The sequence below is a fragment of the Sorex fumeus genome, unplaced genomic scaffold, assembly GCF_029834395.1.
Source record: "Sorex fumeus unplaced genomic scaffold, SorFum_2.1 ptg000044l, whole genome shotgun sequence".
Taxonomy (NCBI): domain Eukaryota; kingdom Metazoa; phylum Chordata; class Mammalia; order Eulipotyphla; family Soricidae; genus Sorex; species Sorex fumeus.
In genome coordinates this window covers 11,827,254-11,848,519 of record NW_026606101.1, presented here as the reverse complement: position 1 = coordinate 11,848,519, position 21,266 = coordinate 11,827,254, and the positions used below count along the sequence as shown (strand labels likewise).

Sequence of the window (21,266 nt, the reverse complement as noted above, 5' to 3'; positions counted from 1 at the left end):
CCACCTTAACTCACATGCCTCACCTAGGAGTGCTCACAATGGTGAGTACGTGCAGTGCACAAGCACCACAGTTAGAGGAAGGCAAATGTCCACAAGCGCTGTGGCCAAGCATGTGATCACCGCAATCTAAAGTGAGTCTGGGCAACAGCATAGCTAGAATGTGTGAGCCCTAGCGTCAGCTGTGTGTACAATCTGCAGTAAGGCAATGAAGGGAAAGACAGGGAATAAAAAAGGAAGAAAGTGGGTTGGGGAGATGGCTCGACAGGCTGAGGCATGCAAACTGCATGCAAAGGCCAGGTTCAGTATCTGGTACTGCACAGTCCCCCAAACAATGCCAGGACAGAGGACAGAGCTGAAAATATCACCCGAGTGCTGCTAAAACAAACAAAACAAACCAACAAAACCAAGGAAAAGGAAGGAAGGAAGGGAGGGAGGGAGGAAAGAAATGGTTGGAATGGCTGGCATGTACTGGATGCTTGGTTTGATTCCTGGCACAGCATTGCCTCCTGAGTACCACCTGGTATCCCCTAGCACCACTGAAAGAAGAAGGAGAAAGGAAGGAAGGAAGGAAGGAAGGAAGGAAGGAAGGAAGGAAGGAAGGAAGGAGAGAGACAAAGAGAAAGAAAGAAAGAAAGAAAGAAAGAAAGAAAGAAAGAAAGAAAAGAGGGTCAAAGAAATAGAGTGAGTAAGGCACTTACCTTTCATTTACCTTTCATGTAGCTGGCCAGGATTTAATCCCTGGCTCCAGAGATAAAAGAGAAAAGAAGGAAGAAGGAGAGGAGAGGAGGGGAGGTGAAGGGAGAAGAGGAGAAGGGAAAGGGGGAAAGGAAAAAGGAAAGGGAAGGGAAGGGAAGGGAAGAGAAGGGCTAGAAATTTTCAGCATATTACTTCCATCTCATTGGTTGAAACCAGTTCACATACCCGTACCTACACACAAGAAGAAAATTAAGAGGGTGAATGTTTGGCAGATTGTAATCAAATATGTTGTAACCCAAAGATATCAAGATTCTGCTCACTGGAAAGAAGGAGCAGAGGAATGATGGGTGGGTATGCAGTGGTCTTTGGTTTCTACTCTAAATATACACTATATGTCATTTCCTGGCTAAGCACTGGGAATACAGGACCAAAAGCCACACCCTTGCATAGGTAAAAGATACATGTGTGGGGCTCAGAGATACATAGTATGGTGGGTAAGGCGCTTGCCCTTACTCGGGAACCCTTTACAGTCCCTGAGCCTGCCAGGAGTGATTCCTAAGCAGAGAATCAGGAGTAATCCCTGAGCTAAATAAATAAATAAATAAATAAGATGTACAAGTGACTTGAACCAAGAGATAGTACAGGGGTTAAGACTTGCCTTGCAAGTAACTGACCCGGCTTTGATCTCTGGCACAGTCTATGATTCCCTAGCACTGCCTTGTTATTTTATTTTATTTTATTTTTTGCTTCTTGGGTCACACCCAGCGATGCACAGGGGTTACTCCTGGCTCTGCACTCAGGAATCACTCCTGGCGGTGCTCAGGGAACCATATGGGATGCTGGGAATCAAGCCCGGGTCGGCTGCATGCAAGGCAAACACCCTACCTGCTGTGCTATCACTCCAGCACCCCCTAGCACTGCCTTGAGAGCCAGGAATAGCCTCCAAGCAACACTGGGAATGGTCTAAACATGGGATGTGTGTGGGGGAACCACACAAATTAACTGTTGCAAAACACAGCACAGCCTGGGTCCAAAGTGAGCAAGTCCATTTCTTCACTGCTTACAGCCTTCCTTACAGGCTCCTTCCCCTCCTGTGGCCTCCCATCCTTCCTTCCTGACCTCCCCCAGCTCTCCCACTCCGAAGAGCCACACCATGGCCCCAGCATAGTGGGAGGAGTGTGTGATTAACACCAGGAGCAGTTTTACAAGGCACCCAAGAGATGTGCTGGGGAGAAATATGTCACCAGCACATCTGGTTTATAATGTATATTAATCCCTGACATGTAATTTGAGTAATATATGTAAAGCAAAAAAGTCCAAGTGCTGATTTAGGAGACTTATTATTACCCTGTCAGCAAAATTCATCTTCTGTTTACACAGTGCTCTGGGAGCAGCCCTCAACCAGGGCAGCAGGAATAAGGTTTTTGGAAGGCTGCCTGTGAATGGCGGGTAGTGAAGGCTCTTGCCACCCCATTCCCCTGACTGGTGGCATGTCAGTTAAATGCTTAAAGCCCCTGGTTGAGCTCACCTTGGCAAACAAGACTGGGCAATTAGACCAACTCCCAGAGTTTGCTGGGGCAGATCTCCTCCCCCACCCCTCTTCATAGGATGAAGCAAAAGAACTAGGTTTACGTGTTCAAAGCCAGTCTGTCTTTTTCTCACCATGAGATGCAGAATGGGATGCTTCAGCTTACTGAGCCTCAGTTCTCCTCCCTGTAAAAAAAAAAAAGAACCACAAGAGCACACACATAAAGGGTTATTTTGTGCAGTGGCAGTTGATGAGAGTGGTGGTGGTCAGACCACTCCTAGTGGTACTCAGGGACTACTCCTGACTCTATGCTCAGGGATTACTTCAGGCTGTGCTTGAGAGACCATACAAAGTACCAGGGATGAAACAGTTGGTTACATTCAGCATTCAACTTAACCCCTGTACTACCATTTCAATTCATGCTAAAGGCTAAAGGGGTTTTGGGGCCAGAGTATAGTGAGTAGGGTGTTTGCCTTGCACGGGGCTGACCTGGGTTCTATCCAAGGCATCCCATATGGTCCCCCAGAACTGCCAGGAGTAGCCCCTGAGCATCGCCAGGTATGACCCAAAAAGCAAAAATAAATTAATTAATTAATTAAAAATAAATAGGTTTAGCCTCATAGCTGTTGAACTAAAATCTCAGAAGAGACAATTGGAGCTGCCTGGTAGGGCTCCAGCAGGGTGGTTTTGGGAGCTGAATAAGGAAGGTGAGGGTTCAGTCCTTTTCTCTCAGAACATCTCTAGGCATCACTATTTAAATGTTGCCCCTGTAAGGTCTGTTAAGTGGCAGGATCCAAGGCCTCTGAGAGAGTCCCTGAAGACTGACTTCCAGGGTCCTAGATTTGGCTGTTCTGGTCAGTGAGACTGACAGACAAGGTCTCAGCCTCCTGGAATTGGCAGTCTAGCTGGGGAGACAGATATTAACCAATTGTCCTCCCGTTGTTCATCGATTTGCTCGAGCGGGCCCAGTAACATCTCCATTGGAGACTTTTGTTGTTACTGTGTTTGGCATATCGAATACATCACAGGTAGCTTGACAGACTGTGGGCTTGACCCCAGAATCACATGTGAGACAAATTCTTCACCACTAAATTTCCAGTCTGCCTTTACTTCTACAGCTATATTTTGGTGCTCTATCATATTAACCAAAGACTACTAAATTATTTGATAGCAACTAATTAAAGTCACACCTGAGTATGTGCCATATCACAAGTGATAAAATTGAAATTAGAGAAGATGCTTTAAAAGTCCTCATCAGGGGCTGGAGTGATAGCACAGTGAGTAGGGCATTTACCTTGCACTCAGTTGACCTGGGTTCTATTCCCAGCATCCCATATGGTTCCCTGAGCACCGCCAGGGGTAATTCCTGAGTGCAAAGCCAGGAGTAACCCCTGTGCAACACTGGGTGTGACCCAAAAAGAAAAAAAAAGATTTAAAAAAAGTCTTTAAAAGTTCTCATCAGAGCTCAAATGATTGCATGCAAGATTTTAGAAGATGGATCAGCAAAGAAATTGAACCTTAAGTTTAGCCTTACAGAGTTGGAGATTCTAAGGATAAAGTTTGCAGGAAGGGCACTGGAGAGAAAGAATGGCATGGGCAAAGGCACAGAGGTGTGATAATACTCCAAGCGTTCAGCATCCTGGATTGGAAAAAAAGAACTGGCGCACATAGTTTGCCTACATGAAGCCTGGGCATAATTCCTGGGTCTGCATGGTCCCCTGAGCACCACTGGGAGTGCCCTCCCTCCTCAAACACTGAGCTAGGAGTAGACCAGGCAACAAGGGGTGTTGCCCCCTGCAAAAATAGGAACATCCTTATTCAAGGGGCATTGAGAGAGGATGAACCTAGAAAGCTCAGGGTGGCCACTTGGTGAAGTGCCTTAAATAATGTGCTGGAGATAGCACAGTTGTAGATTTTTGTTTGGCAGGCATGATTCCAAGATTCAATCCCTGGCAAAATGTGATTCCTAGGGGTATGATTGTGATTCCTGGTGCCACAGCAAGTGTGCAATCTCTGGCATATGAGTTCTCTGCCTCGATGCAAACATGATAACAACAATGACAGCAACAACAATGGGAAGGTAAGGGAATAAAAGAGAGAGGCCTAGAGTTGTATCTCAGTGGTAATGCACAGGCCTCATGTATATGAGGCCCTGCTTCCAATATCCAGCACCAAAACAAAATAAAACAAAATTTGAAAAGAGAAAATTCTAGTACATACTAAAATTTTTTTTACTAATAACATGATCTCTGAACTTTGCTTGAAATTGATTTGAGAGGGAGTCAGGTAGATGAATGAAAGTGGATTTGAAGATTCACAGGAAAGTCAGGTATTATACAACTTCCCCCCAAGCATATAATCATCTAATCTTTGACAAGGGGGCAAGAAAAGTGAAGTGGAGCAAGGAAAGCCTCTTTAACAAATTGTGCTGGCAAAACTGGACGACTACAAGCAAAAAAGTGGGCTCAGATCTCTGCCTAACGCCATGCTCAAAAGTAAGATCAAAGTGGATTAAAGACCTCAACATCAGACCGGAATCCATAAGGTACATTGAAGGAAAAGTTGGCAAAATCCTCCATGACACTGAAGCTAATGGTATCTTCAAAGATGTCACGCTACTAGCCAAGCAAGTGAAAACAGAGATAGACAAATGGGACTATCTTAAACTAAGAAGCTTCTGCACCACAAAAGAAACAGTGACCAAAATACAAAGGCAGTCTACAGAATGGGAAAGGATATTTGCCGAATACACATCCAACAAGGGGTTGATATCAAGCATATACAAAGTACTGGTTGAACTCCACAAGAAGAAAAGATCCAACCCCATCAAAAAATGGGGCGATGAAATGAACAGAAACTTTCTCAAAGAAGAAATTTGAATGGCTAAAAGGCACATGAGAAAATGCTCCACGTCATTAATCATCAGTGAGATGCAGATCAAAACCACAATGAGATATCATTTCACACCACAGAGACTGGCCCACATATACAAGAACAAAAGCAACCGGTGCTGGCGTGGATGTGGTGAGAAAGGGACCCTTTTTCACTGCTGGTGGGAATGCTGACTGGTTCATCCCTTTTGGAAAACAGTATGGACGATTCTCAAAAAACTAGAAATTGAGCTCCCATTTGACCCAGCAATACCACTCCTGGGAATATATCCCAGAGAGGCAAAAAAGTATAGTCGAAGTGACATCTGCACTTGTTTGTTCATTGCAGCACTCTTTACAATAGCCAGAATCAGGAATAAAACCTGAGTGCCCGAGAACAGATGACTTGTTAAAGAAACTCTGGTACATCTACACAATGGAGTACTATGTAGCTGTTAGAAAAGATGAAGTCATGAAATTTACATACAAGTGGTACTAGGTAGAAAGTATCATGCTAAATGAAATGAGTCAGAAAGAGAGGGATAGACATAGAAAGATTGCATTCATCTGGGGAACATAAAGTAGCAAAGTAGGAGACTAACACCCAAGTGTGGCCGGGATTAGTACCAGGAGGTTTGCTCCATGGCTTGGAGGCCAGTCACACATGCTAGGGGAAAAGGGAGCTCAGATAGGGAAGGGAGCACCAAATAAAGGGTGTTGGGAGGATCCTCTCAGGATGGGAGAAGCATGCTGAAAGTAGACTATAGACCAAACATGACTGCCACTCAATGCCTCTCTTTTGCAAACCACAACACCCAAAAGGAGAGAGAGAACAAAAGGGAATGCTCTGTCACAGAGGCAGGGTGGGATGGTGGGGGATGGGGGTGGGAGGGATACTGGGATCCGTGGTGGTGGGAAATGGGCACTGGTGGAGGGATGGGTATTTGGTCATTGTATAATTGAAACCAAGCACAAAAATTTGTAAGTCTACAACTGTACCTCATGGTGCTCACTAATTAAAAAAAGGGGGGGGCTGGAGAGACAACACAGCGGGTAGGGCGTTGCACGCGGCTGACCCGGGTTTGATTCCCAGCATCCCATATGGCCGACCCGGGTTTGATTCCCAGCATCCCATATGGTCCCCTGAGCACCGCCAGGAGTAACTCCTGAGTGCAGAGCCAGGAGTAACCCCTGTGCATCGCCGGGTGTGACCCAAAAAACAGTCACTGTCACTGTCACTGTCCTCCCATTGTTCATTGATTTGCTCGAGTGGGCCCAGTAATGTCTCCATTGTGAGACTTCTTGTTACTGTGTTTGGCATGACCCAAAAAGCAAAAAAAAAAAAAAAAGAAAAGTTTTTAATTTTATATGAAAAAAAAAAGTCAGGTATTATAAACAGCAAGACATCTGGAGAGATAGCTCAATGGACTGAGTGTGATCTCTGGCACCCCCAAGCACCACAAGAAGTAACTCCCAAGCACTGGGCAGGGAGAAATCCCCCCACACACACACCAGCCAGTAGTAGTACAAGGGGAATACAGGTGAAACAGTACTCCTATAGAAATAGGTTATAATAGTATACAATATATTGTAGCACTGTCCTCCTGTTGTTTATCGATTTGCTCGAGTGGGCCCAGTAACATCTCCATAGTGAGACTTGTTGTTACTGGTTTTGGCATATCGAATATGTCACAGGGAGCTTGCCAGGCTTTGCCGTGTGGGCGAGATACTCTCGGTAGCTTGCTGGGCTCTCCAAGAGGGGCGGAGGAATCAAACCTGGGTCAGCCGGGTCGACCGCATGCTAGACAAACTCCCTACCCACTGTGCTATTGCTCCAGCTCAATATATTACCACATATTAATAGTCATAACAATATTTTGTACCATTTAGAGTATTACAAATACTTCGGGACTAGGATAGACTGGGAGTAAGGTGCACACAGCTGTGCAAGGAGTAAGCCTTGCACACAGCTGATCCCACTTTGAATTTGTTCCCAATCACCACCCTGAGCACAGAGCCAGGAGTAAATCTTTAGCACAGCCAGGTGTGACCCCTTTCTTCCTGCCCCAAATCACTTTTGTTTTTCATGCTTACATCAGAGTATCTTCCTCTATACTCCAGATTTGAACCTCAAAGATTCAATTTTGCATCTCGGGATTCTTCAACTGGATCCCAAACTGAGAACCAAGGTAATCCAAGGCAATAACTCCTCAGGCACAGCAACAAACAATATCTAATCAAGAAACTCTTAAAAAGATATGGAGAGGGACTGGGTGATTGTCTTGCCTACGGTCTACCACCCAGCACCCCCCATATGATCCCTAAGCTAGCAGAGCCAGGTGTAAATCCTGAGTACAGTTGGGTGTAGCCCTAAAACAAAACAAAAACAAACAAACAAAACATGAAGAGGGTCAGGAAGATGGCTAAAAGGTTGGATTGCATGTTCTGGGTGTGTGATACTTGGATTTGATCTCTGGGATCAATGCATGGTTCTCCTAGTACTGTGCGTGTGTGTGTGTGCGCGCACGCGTGTACAAGTGCGCACACACAGATATGGAGAAGTGAATTATATATTATAAGTGCGCACACACACAGATATAGAGAAGCTGATGGAGCATAAGAAGGTGAATGTAGTAGACTCCCACAGAAATGTGCCTGGTAGACTGCGAGACCAGACTGGGAATAGGCTGATTGAAAAGTTGGGCTGGGAACATCACTCAGCAGTAGAATACATGTGAGGCCTTGGATTTGGTCTTTGGCATCAAGGGGCGGGGGGGAGGGCTGAGGAGTGTCTTTGAAAATATGTACAAATCTTCTGAATATTGGGGGTGGGGTGGGACTGGAAGCCTCATGAATTTGTTATTTCCTGGGAATGCAATTCTTTTGAATAAGATGCTGTAGCGTTAGTTTTTCTCATTAGAATAAATGTCACATATGCAAAGCCTTTCTCATTTAGATGTGCTTCTAATGTGCTCCTACTTGAGCAAGTAAGCCCTTAATGTCAGTTTCAATTAATGCCACTGAATCTGTCTGATCTTGGTGTTGAAGCTCATGGATGCCATGGGTGGGAGACCTGGGAGAAGGTCACTGGGAAATGGATGAGATGTCCCTCCTGTAAGAAGATGGGAAGGTCCTGTTGAGAGAGGCAAATCGGAGAGAGTGTGAAATGGTTTGCTTCTTAATGAGGACCATTGTTTTTGGTTTTGTTTTGCACAGGGTTTACTTTGCACTTGGGATCACTTCTGGCAGGGCTCAGGGGACCATATGTAGTGCCAGGGATTGAACCTGGGTTGGCTGCGTGCAAGGCAAGCTCCCTATCCACTGCACTATTGCTCCATCTCCTGAGAACTATTTTAGTTGTTGTTGTTTGTTTGGGGGTTGCACCTGGTGGTGTTCAGGGCTTACTCCTGGCTCTGACTCAGTGATCACTCCTGATGGGTTTGGGAGATCATGTGGGGTGCCTGGGGATTAAATCTGGGTCAGCCATGTCCAAGGCAAATGCTGTAATATTTTGGGGGCTGGAGCAATAGCACAGTGGGTAGGGTGTTTGCCTTGCATGAGGCCAAGCCGGGTTCAATTCTCAGCATCCCATATGGTCCCCCGAGCACTGCCAGGAGTAATTCCTAAGTGCATGACCCAGGAGTAACCCCTGTGCATCGCCAGGTGTGACCCAAAAAGCAAAAAATAAAATAAAATAAAAATGTTGTAATATTCCTCCGTCCCAACCATTTTTAATTTATGTTTTAGGGGTTGGGGCCACATCTGACTGTGCTCAGGGATCACTCTTGGCAGTGCTCAGGAGAATAATATGCATCACTGGGTATCAAGCCAGGATTAGCCCCAGACAAGACAAGCACCTAAAGCCCTGTTCTATCTTTGATCCCCATATTTATTTTTATCGGGGAAGGCTGGAACGATTTTTATCAGGGCTGGAGCAATAGCACAGCGGTAGGGCATTTGCCTTGCACGCAGCCAACATGGCTGACCCGAGTTCGATTCCTCCGCCCCTCTCGGAGAGCCCAGCAAGCTACTGAGAGTATCTCGCCCACTCGGCAGAGCCTGGCAAGCTCCCCATGACGTATTCGATATGCCAAACACAGTAACAACAAAGTCTCCAATGGAGACGTTACTGGGCCCGCTCGAGCAAATCGACGAACAACGGGAGGGCCTTTACTTACTTTACTTTATTTATTTTTAAGTTTCATTTTCACTATTATTTTGTTGGTGGTGTTCAGGGGCTACTCTGGCACATTGCTTAGAGGACCATGTGGTATCAGGAGTTAGACCTGGGCTTTCTGTGTGCAAAGCATGTGCCCTGGCCCTTTGCAATATCTTTCTGGCCTATGAAAAACATAACTTAAAGGTACCAGCCTATCTGTTATTTGATAAAACAATAATTTGGAGACCTGGTGGAAAGGCAGTGTGAAGGCTGAATTAGTGTCAATGAGATGTACATGGTCTTACACTGACCTTCGAGTACTTCCCCTATTCTTGAGCATAACAGCAGGGGAGGGGGCCACCTGCTTTCTGCCACCTTGTTGTGTGTATTGGGGAGTGTCCCAGGAGTGCAGCAACATACATGCTCTTATTTCTTTAAATTACATTCATTTATTGGGAATGGAGCAATAGCGCAGTGCATAGGGCATTTGCCTTGCATGTGGCCGACCCAGGTTCGATTCCCAGCATCCCATATGGTCCCCTGAGCACCACCAGGGGTAATTCCTGAGCGCAGCATCAGGAGTAACCCCTGTCCATCACCGGGTGTGACCCAAAAAGCAAAAAAAAAATGAATTTATTATCTCATTTCTGTCCCTTTCTTGTTGCTTTTGTGGTTGCTCTTGGTCATAGGAGGTGGCACTGTTGGTCACAGGACATGTGCCTGGTTGTATCGGGTTTATATCAGGTAGCTAGGAGTTGCTTTTAGTGATATGGGGTGAAGCCGAGGACCAAACTTGCAACCTCATTTCTGAAAAGCAGATTCTATCCCGTTGAGCCATCCTTGTGAAACCAGGCCAGTGCTCAATATTATACAAAGATAACTGTTCTTGCCCCAAAGTTTAAAAAAGAATAATTTGTCCTCCGTTTACTCTTCTCCTGAAAATCTTTAGATGAGGAGTTTTCCTTATTTTCTCCTTCTCCCATAACCTAACTTTAACCCTTCCTTTGCTTAGGTTTGCAGAAAACACGGTGTAAGCAGGATCCTAGCCCAGGAGGGAACTCATTGTTTATTCTGGCATCTACTTGTCTGCAATCATTCTTTCTGTTCGTTTTCTATAAAATCTATTCTTTTTCTTTGATTCACACCTAGCTGTGCTCTGGGCTTACTCCTGGCTCTGTGCTCAGGGATCATTTCTGGTATACTCAGGGGAACATATCAGGTGCTGGGGATTGAACCTGGGTCAGCCATGTGTAAAGCAAATGCCCTATATGCAATACTATCACTCTGGCCCCACAAAACCTATTCTATGACTAAATAAGACAAGATGGTTACTTTGAGGACATGAGTCTGCCATCTTCCAACCTTCCTTGACCCATCACTGTGTGGCTGGCTGACTGACCAACTTTTTTTTTTTTTTGGAGGGTGGTGATTGGGTCACTGCAGTGGTACTCAGGGCTTACTCCTTGCTCTGTACTCATGGATCACTCCTGGTGGACTTGGGGAACCATATGGGGTGCCAGGGATCAAATATCAAATTGGGGTTGGCCAAATGCAAGGCAAGCACTCTACCTGCTGAGCTATCTCTCTGGCCTTGGACTTGTCGACTCTTGAGTGGCAGTGAAACTGGATCTTCTTACTTACACTGTATGCAGCCCATATGGTTCACATGAACACCGGTGGGACCTTTGAGAACCTGGCAATGGGAAGGAGCAGAGTGTGGCATAGAGAGCTGGACCAGGGTTCAGGGAGATGCACCATAACCTTCCAGCTCTCCCTCCTTTTTCTTCCTAACAGGGAATTCCTTTGTTCTCTTCCAAAGGATATGTATCCAGAAAGAGAAGAATTTATCTAAGAGATAAGCCTTAGGAATGATTCTTTTCCCTTTGAGAGCTTGTTGTTTTTCATCCTCTTTATGGTTAATAACTATCATAAAATGTTACTGTCATCCGTGGGGTGAGTACCCAGGGAGGTTGGGACTGGTAAAAGTCTGCACTCCTACATGGCATGAGTAAAGTTTCTCAGTAGCATGAACATTATAGTCCTGTCAGCCTCATGTAAGGCATCTATAAAGCTGCATCTGAGGCCAACTGGCTTTGCAAGGAGTGGAAGTTCAGGGGCCAGGGAAGAGAACAGCAGGATTGTCTGTTGAGGCCTCTAATTCCCATGTTTGGTCTAGGTCTTACTTAAATTGGAGCTCTATTAGAGCCTTTTCTGGCTCTATTTTTTAAATTCAAGTTAACATGTTTTGGCTCTTTGGGTCACACCTGGCAATGCTCAGGGGTTATTCCTCAGTCTGCATTCAGGAATTACTCATGGTGGTCCCTGGGGGACCGAATGGGATGCTGGGGATCAAACCTATGGTTCTGTGCAAGGCAAACTCCCTATTGTACTATTGCTCTGTCTGTCCCTATTTTATTAAATTAAAAAATAGTAAAAAATTTTTCCTAGCTGGAGATCTCAGGCTATGGGGTAGTTGGGATCACCCAGGTGCAAATGCCATACCAGGAATGGAGCTCAGGACCTCTCAATAGTCCTGGACACATCATTTTCCCAGTTCTTTCTCCTTGGAGATTCCTAGTGAGAGTTGTTGGATCACTTCCTTGCTTGTGGTGTTATACTGGGGTTGGCTTTAGGGCCTGGGTTTTCAATTATGGAGGTGCTTAAGCCACTGAGTCACCTACAGGAACTCAGGACCCTAGGACTAGATTACTTCTTTCATTTTGGAGCCACACCCAGCTGTGCTCAGGGTTTAATCCTGCCTCTGCACTCAGGGATCACTGAGTGCTCAGGGGACCATATATGGTGCCGAACCTGGGTTGGCTGCTTGCAAAGCAAGCACCCTGTTGTTTCAGCCCTTAGATAACCTTTTTTTTTTTTTGGGTGCTGCTTTTATATTTTTAGCTGTGGTGCTCAGTGAGGTTTTCCTTCCTTAAACTGTGGTGCTTGCATATGAGCTTGCCTGAGGTTACACTTCCTGGTGCTGCTTGTACTCCTGTTTGCAGGCGGAAGTACCGTCTTTTCTTTGTACTGCTCATATACACTTTGTTGCATTACTGCCAGTAAGTCACGTACTGGGGATCATAAACGGCAGAACTGACTGAATTCTATTGAGCACTTGTAGGACACAGTGATTTGAACTTGCGACCATATGCCTGCAAGGCATGGTCTCTACGCCCTGTGTGGGTAACCACCATCTCTCTTAATTTCTATTCTTTGGATAGACACGAAGGTCATCGAGCAATACAGTTAGAAGCATAATTACTCGTCTGGGAGTCAGGATTCAGTTCAAAGTCTATCTAATCAAAGTTTATCAAAGTCTACTTAAGAGAGGAACCCTGGGGAAAAAACCCTAAGGACGATCCTGGGGAAAAGCATGTAAAAATGCAATAAAAAAAGCAAAGAACTGATGATGCATAGATATTCTAGTCAGTTTCCAGTTACCAGTGAGATCTCCAACTAAGGACTGACATGTAATGGTCCTTGTGTAGAATCCCAAGACTCTTGCAGCGTTTCGGTGGAGGCTGGAACACTGATATAGCTGGGGGTTTCCAACAGGAGAAATGTTATGAGGCAGGTTCCCCAATCAGATCAAATTATGAAGACTAAAGGAACTTGAACGTAACCGTTTCATTTTTCAGGTGGGAATCACACCTCCTCTGGCGATGCAGCCTTTACGCGGCCTCTTTTCCTAGTTCCAGCCTGTGCAGCGAAGACTAACCCTTGTCCAGCGCACACACGCAGTTCCCCCACAGGGAAAGGATCTGGGGCTCCACGACTTCGTCTCTTCCGCCTCCCTGGGGCACCGCCCCCACCCCGAGGCTCCGCCCCTCCAGGACCACCTGCGAGCCTCCTTTGAGTCACGCCTCCTTCCGGCTCCGCCCCTGAGCGGCCCCCTCCTCGAGGCTCAGCTTCCGGGCCCTCCTGCTCCTCAGCTTCAATCTTCCCTCCCTTCAAGGCCTTCGCTTCAGTCCCGCCCCCGCCTCGTCTAGCCTCGCCCGGGTTTCCATCTCCCGCTTGACTCCTCTCAGCTCGGCCTCCTTTTAGCCCCCTCCACAGCGCCGCCTCTCAGCCAGGGCCCAGGCGCTCGGCTGCAGGCGGCTCCCCACTACAGCGCGCCCCTCACTCCTCCTCAGCCCCACCGCGCCTCGGCGGCCGGCCGAGAGTGGGCGCGTTCCTCTTCCCGCCCTTGGCCCCGCCCCACGGCTCCCCTCGGCCCCGCCCCTCGGAGAGGCCCCGCCCCCGCGCCGCTTCCCTCCTCTCGCCGCCGGAGCTCTGGACCTTTCCAAAACCCGGCTCGAGGGGGTGGAGACTCGCCCGAGAGCGGGAAGAGCCGGACCCTGTCCCGGCGGGGTTGCGGATTCCTGGTGTCCGACTGACCGAGTCCTTCGTGGGGGACCGAGGCAGGGAGCCAGGCGGGGCCGGGCTGAGGGCTGGCGCGGCGGGCGGGGCCGGACTGAGGGAGAGCTCTGCGGGCGCCCCCACCTCGGCGCGCCTCAGTGGTGCGGGCGGAGGGAAGGACTCGCGGCTGCGGGCCGAGCGCCGCTGTCAGTGCGGCGGGGCGCGCGAGCGGCGCGGGAGCTGGGGAACCTGACCCGGAGCTGCTGAGGGGGCGGTAGCGGCGGCGGGGGCGACGGCGACGGCGACTCCCGCGCGGGTGCTCGGCTCCGCGCGCCGCGACCCTGGTCTCCTTCCTCACTCCCTTCCGCCCCCGAGTGCGGCGGCACCGCCTCTGTCCTCGCTGCGCTGCTTCTTCCCGACCTCTCCGAGTGGGTGAGTGGGGGCCGCCGCGGGCGTCTGGTCGGGGGGGGGGGCGGGAGGGTGTTTCTCGTCCTCCTGCGGCCGCCCACCTCTCCGCGCGGTTGCTGCCTATTTTTAGAAACTCTTCCTCCTCCCCCCCGCCACCCCCCCCTCCCGCTCCCCGCTTTGGGCCCCGCGGGGCTGTCCCGGGAGCCTGAGTAACTCCGGGCCCCTGCCCCCCCACCCCGCGCCTCCCTCCGCCCGGCGCCGTCGCTCCGGGGCGCCGGTCCGGCCTTCCCCGCCCGCTTCCTCTTCCCCGCGGGCCGGGCCTGGGCCAGGAGTTGGCGGGGTGGGCCCGCGCCCGCTCGGAAGTTGGAGTCTTTTGTGCTCGCGCCCCGCCCCGCCTGGCGAGGGGAGCTGGGAGGGGAGCGGACGCCGCGCCCGGGAGTTCCTGGGTGGACCTGGCCCGGACGAGGGCCCCTAACTCCCTGGCTTTTTCCCCCCCGCGCCCCCGCGCGTGGGCTGGGGTCGACGGGCTCCCGGAGGCGCGAAAAACTCCTCCTGCCTCGCTCCCCGCGGTCCTGAGCGCCCTCTCGGCTCCCCGTGCTCCTGGAGAGAGCAGCCGCCTAAGAGCCTCGGCGCCGACGCTGGGGAGCAAGGGGCCCAGGTCCGCACTGCCCGCGGCCCCCGGCGCTGCAGAGCCAACATTTTTTTTTTTCTTATGGATTTATAAATGTTCTTTTCCTTCAAACCCGGGAAAGAAAAAGAGTCGCTTCAAATGGTGTTGGTGGATTCACGAGTAATATTCGAGAGAAGTGTTTCATACCAACAGGTACTAAACCATGAGGCTTGGCCCGGGAACTTCTTCAGCCTTTTTTTCCCCCCAGGGGTACGGGGTCGAGGTGGGGGGTTGCTTACCCCCTTTACGAAAGCAGAAATCGAGGCGCGGAGAGGCTCGGCGGTTTCTGATCAGGCTGAATATGCTCGGAATCTTAAAGCCGCCGTGCTTAGTGCTTGCTTGTTTATTTCCTGGTGCGACGCGTTGTAATCTCTTACCGCGGAGAGGATTTTTAACTTGACTCCAAGGGTCACACCGTTTGTTAGGGACAGCGTGGTTTCTCTCTGGCTCTTGGCGCTTGTTATCAACTGTCTTGTGGTCGAAATCCCGTTTTAGGCTTCAGCTGAAGGGAGGTTGGGATGGATTTCTTTTGCCGGTGTTGCTGTTCGCCGTTGATGGAGGCAGGGGGCTCAAATCTCAAAGCAGCACTGAAAGATCCCTGAGGTTTTTTGGCTCTAGGAAGATTCTGTTGTTATAAACAGGTCAGTCCTGTTTATTTGTGGCACCTTACTCTCCCCAAACCTCGTGTATTCTCTTCGAGATTTTAGTTTATATTTACTTTTTAGGAGGGGAGAGTGAGCAGAAAGTAGCTCAAGTCAGCTGTTTAAGCAGCCTGCTTTTTGGATTTGGTTTTCCGATTTTCCTTTTTTTTTTTTTTCTGTTTTCAGACGAGTTCTAGAGGGATAAAAGTGAACGAAAATTAGCTTTGACAAAATAATACAGTTTTCCAGTGTGTTTGATCCTCCGTGCAGGGATTTTGTGGGCTAGATCTTGAGGGTCTCCTGATGTTTGCATCAGTTCTTTAATTCTATAGGTGTCTACAGCGTGCTCCCCTTAGGATGATCCTGGATTTAGAAGCTCCGGGTATATAGGAGGTCGTAGGTATGGGTTAAACCATTTACTCCAATTTCTTGTTTGTTTTGTTTTGGGCCATACTCAGTGCTGCTCATGGCTTAGACCTGGCTCTGTGCTTAGGGATTACTCCAAACAATGCTCAGGGAACCATATGCAGTGCCAATCCAACCTGAGTGGGCTATATGCAAGGCTAGTACCTTCACCTCTGTTCTATGTCTGCCTGTTCCCTTGCTTGTCTTTGCCCCCTGCTCTATCAGCTCAACCTTGGAAAGGAAAGTAAATTGTCTAAATTCATAGTACCTTAGTGACAGAATCAAAATTAGAATTCTGTCTTTTAACTTCTAGTCCATAATATTTTTATTTCTGCTATATTGTTCTAGCATGTTTAGATTCTTGTCCTTAGGGAATCACCAGAGATGAGATTGGATGAGTTTGGTAGAAATTTTGAGCAAAGAAAGGGAAGGTCAGGGATGCTGGGGAATGGGGTATGCCTAAGTAAGGCTACCCAGGAAAAGTGAAAAGCCTTTATATCTTCTGAACTAGGGGGATGGGTGAGCATTTTGCATTGGGTTTGAAGCATGCAAGATTGTAAAAGGGGTGGATGTTTGAGAGGATTATCTTCTTTATATCCTGGATGCATATCCGGAGCCCATTCTCATGAAATTTCATACAGGGGATTTCTTTCTCCAGGGTCATTATCTTTCTAATCTCATCCTACTTCTAGTCTCACACTCCTGTCCCTGGGTTGCTGTGTCAGTAGTTTACCATCTCTTCTTGAAAGGGCATAAAACTTATTCAGGCAAGGAATCCCAAGTAATTGAAATCACTAAGAAGTTGTGTAGTCCTAGGTACTCTCCATGCTTCAGGTTTTGTGCATAAGGTATACTAGTTCCCCAAAATCAGCCACTTTTTTATTTTTATGGAGACTGGGTCTTCCTGTTGCAAAATATGTGCTGCAGTCCGTTGAGCCATTTACCAGGTTAAGTTACCATTTTTATCTTATAGTACTTTAGTTTTGATTTAAGTTTTTGCAACCAGAGTCTGATGTCATCTTTAATCTAGGATTAGTGGGAGTTCTGGAGTTTATCTCTTTTTTGTAGCTACAATTCAGAATTGAGATTCAGCAGGATTATGACACTTGCCTTGCCTCAATTACCCAATTAGCAAGTAGTGGTGAGCCATGGACAAAGGGTTTGATGTGGCATCATGAGCTGAACCCTTTATACTCACATTTTGAGCCTGTTTCTTTGTATATATACAGTTGGTTGTCAAGTGTCTCTGAAAGTGCATGATAGTAGTTGTATGGGAATAATGGCTGACATTTTGAAGTACCTAGGAGGGGCTAGTTATGGAGTATTTCAGTTTATCCTCAAGTATGAGTAAATGTTATTTTGTCACTTTTACAGAAGAAGAAACAGACCTGAAACAGGAAGTTTTAAGATAGTCAGGGACACATAGTTGATACTTTTTAGATAGTAACTTAAAAGCTGGTACACTATTAAGGGCAATATATATATGTATAATACAAATTTACTATTTTAATATTTTGAACTCTTTTTTGAAGGGGTTTTAACCACTCCCTATGTTATTCATGGGGACTACTCCTGGCTCAGTGCTGGGGGACTGCAGTGCCAGGGATAAATGCAGGTTCCTATAGGCAAGAGATGCACTCGCTGCCTCTTGAGCTATCTTCCTGCCCCCAGAAGTAATTAGTTTTATTTCAGAAATAGACATAGCAGTAGACATAAAGGAAGAGAAATTATGCACCTGATCTGGGATGTGGGCAGCTCCGGAATGGAGGAATGGAGTGTGCTGAAATGTAATATTTTAACCCTTCTAAATATACAGTTTGATGACATTACATATGTTTTTAGAGTTGTCCAACTACTTTTTCTATCTTTTAAAAAAATATATACTAGAACTTTTTCATACTTCCCTAGCTGAAGTTCTGTAATCATTAAATACTCTGTTTCCCTCCCCTAAACTAGCCCCACCCCCTCAGTCCCTGGCATTCCTCCATTCTATTTTCTGGCTCTTTGAATTTCTATATAAATAGATTCATTTTGGGGGGAGAGTACCACCCTTAGCATTGTTGGGGCTACTCCCAGCTTGTACTGTGGGGTAACCTTGTAGTGCACAAGAGACCATGTGGTACTGGGAATTGAAGGTAGGCTTCCTGTTTGCAAAGCATGTGCTCACACCTTTAACCATATCTTTGGCCTAGTATTTGTCCTTTTGTGACAGTTAAAGCATGCACTCTCCCCCCCTCCCTTTTTGGGTCACACCCGGTGATGCCCAGGGGTTACTCCTGGCTCTGCACTCAGGAATTACTCCTGGCGGTGCTTGGGGTACCATATGGGATGCTGGGGATTGAACCCGGGTAGGTGGCATGCAAGGCGTTTACCCTACCTGCTGTACTACAGCTCCAGTCCCATGCAGGCACTCTTAAGTTGACCTGGAGGGTACTCTGAAAATGTAAAATCAGTTGTTCTGTGCAGCCAAGTGTGGCATGCAGCTCAAGAGCTTTAACCCAGGCTTAGTGGTACTTTTGTTTAAGCTCTGCCTCTTAGGTTGAAGGTCTTTATCAGTGAAACTTTTTTGGGATCTTTGTTGCCCCTTTTATTTCTTTTTTTTTTGTTACATTTTTTTTTTTTTTTGCTGGGGGAGGGGAACCCATAGCTGGTAGTGCCTGACATGCAAGACCAAGTGCCCTACCTACTGTTCTATATCTCTGGCACCTATTCCCCTCTTTCCTGTCTTCCAGAGAGACTTATCCTTGAAGTAGAAGGCTACTCATTCCCAGTTGTTTATACCCAGCTTTTTGATTATCCACGTTTAGGTATATGGACTTAGTAAACAAGAGAAGCAGTGCTATTACAGAAGCTCAGTTCAGAATTTTTACTCAGATGATTAAAATGATTATATTTGTGAAATGCTGTCTCTTTGTGTTCCCTCTCTTTTCATAAAGATAAACATAAATTACTAGCTTTAGGGCTCTGAGAGGTATTTATGAAACCTTACTGCTTGCAGGAAGTAAGGTGGATTTAAAAACCTCTGTTTATCTTTATAAAATTTTTTTTGCTTTGACTGTACCTGTCTGTATTTGGGGTATGAGGCTAGGTTGTGGCATTTATAATTTTTGTTCTTTTAGTGGTGGAGGTGGGGAGCAGGGAGTGGCATCATATCCTAAATTATGCTCAGTGTACGCTGAGTCCTCTCCTGGCCATACTTGGTAGTTAAGTTCAGGAACAGCAGTGCCATTCCTGACAGCGCTTAGGGGACTTTCCTTGCACTGTTCAGAATTGAATATGCAGGACTTGTTCTCCATGTTTATGCACCCCTCATTTTTATTTATGTATTAGAATTTTGTCCTGCTACTAAAGGGGGTGGCAGGGTGGGAATGGGATGTGTTCCAGAGATCAGTAATTGGTATTTTTTTTTAAAATTTTTTTATTAGCGAAACACCATGAGGTACAGTTATAGACTTATAAATTTTTGTGCTTGGGTTTCAGTTATACAATGATCAAGTACCCATCCCTCCACCAGTGCCCATCCTCCACCACCATGGGTCCCAGCATCCCCCCGCCCCCCCCCCCGCCCCACCCGTCCCACCCTGCCTCTGTGGCAGGGCATTCCCCCTTGTTCTCTCTCTCTTCTTTTGGGTACTGTGTTTTGCAAGAGAGGCATTGAGTGGCAATCATGTTTGGTCTATAGACCACTTTTAGCATGCTTCTCCCCCCCCCCCCCCCCAGGGTCCTCACAACACCCTTTATTTGGTGCTCTCTTCTCTATCTGAGCTTCCTTTTCACCTAGCACCGTGTGGCTGGCCTTGAAGTCATGGAGCAAAATTCCTAGTACTAATCTCAGCCATTCCTGGGTGTTAATCCCCCTTTTTGTTGCTTTATGTTCCCCAGATGAATACAGTTTTTCTGTGTCTATCCCGCTCTTTCTGACTCATTTCGCTTAACGTGATACTTTCCATGTAGTACCACTTGTATGTAAATTTCATGACTTCATCTTTTCTAACAGCTACATAGTACTCCATTGTGTAAATGTACCAAAGTTTCTTTAACCAGTCATCTGTTCTCGGGCACTCAGGTTTTTTCCAGATTCTGGCTATTGTAAAGAGTGCTGCAATGAACAAACAAGTGCAGATGTCACTTCGACTATAATTGGTATGTTTTTTAAAAAATTTTTGGGTTATACCCGATTGTGCTCAGGGCTTACTCCTGGCTCAGTGCTCAGAGATTACTTCTGGCTTAGTGCTCAGGGATCACCTAGAATCATTTTCGAACCTTGGGTTGGGGCTTGAACTTGAACCCAGGGTGACTGTGCAAGGCAAGGCACTATCACTCTGGCAACAAATTTGATGTATTGCTTTTTCCTTGAAAATCTGGTAGTTCAACATTGTTTACTTACAAAAGTCTGAAAACGCAGGAGGGTGGTAATAAGGTCAGTTTATTGGGTATTACCTTATAGTTGAGGGGCTTTAAAGTTACAAAATAAGCCTGTGGTCACCATTTGAGTTTACTGGCAATTGAGTCTGTCATTGAATACTTCATTATCAGAAAATTTTCCATTTACTAAACAATTTTTAAGCAAATACCAGGTGTAGTACAGATTTGGGGACTTGGGTGTATAGAGTCTAATGGGGATGACAGACAAGTGAAAGGCAGTTTGAAGTGTGACAGGGATAGTACCATTAGAGCAGAAAGGAAAAGAACCTCATCATCTTTATGGGGTTGAGGGATGGAGTTTTATCTTTCTTAGGAAAAAAATATAGACATAAATATGGAATAGATGAATTTTGGAAAGTTGGAGATGAGACAGATAAACTGTTTTGGACTGAAGGGAGTGGTCAGTCTGGAGATGATTTTGTGTGTGTGTGTGTGTGTGTGTGTGTGACACCCGGCAATGCACAGGGGTTACTCCTGGCTCTGAACTCAGGAATTACTCCTGGCAGTGCTCAGGGGACTATGGGATGTTGGGAATTGAAGCCAGGTCAGCCATGTGCAAGGCAAACGCCCTACCTGCTGTGCTATTGCTCCAGCCCCGATGATATTAAGAGGTGAGACTTTTGGTTATTTACCAGATTCTCTTCTAAGCATTTAACGTGTTGGCTCATTTCTTCCTGTAACTGCCTTGAGAGAGATGTTCTGTCATTATTTTATTGTGAAGCAGAGAGGTTAAATGCATGAAGGTACATGTGGTAAGAAATAAGACTGGCAAGGAAGACAGTGGAGAAGTCATCAAAGATCCTTGTTCCTCAAATTGAGTTTGGACTATTTATTTTTTTGGTTTTTGGGCCACACCCTCAGTGCTTAGGGCTTACTCGTGACTGCATTTGTGGATTTCTCTGGCTGGTGCAGAGGAGATCAGGTCTGATCTGAAGAGATCAGACCTGAATGTGTTATGGTAGGGATCCGACCCAGGTCAGTACAAGGCAAGTGCTTTACCCGCTATATTATTGCTCTGGCCCCTGGACTGTTTTATTTTTGCTGGGTGAGGGAATTGGGGCCACATTGAGTAATGCTTAGGGACCATTCTGGGCTCTGTGCTCAGGAATGATCCTTAGTGGTACTG

General features: G+C 46.9%; 1 protein-coding gene across 3 annotated transcripts in view; it reads left to right on the top strand.

Moving 5' to 3' along the window:
• Positions 1-13,494: 13,494 nt before the first annotated feature.
• Positions 13,495-21,266, top strand: part of RALY (RALY heterogeneous nuclear ribonucleoprotein) — a 93,028-nt gene continuing 85,256 nt past the window's right edge. For 2 of the 3 annotated variants that reach the window (XM_056121788.1, XM_056121789.1), the window contains exon 1: positions 13,495-14,023. The gene's annotated coding sequence lies outside the window, so the exon portion shown is untranslated. The remainder of the gene's footprint in view (positions 14,024-21,266) is intronic. The other variant, XM_056121787.1, reaches the window with a different exon arrangement.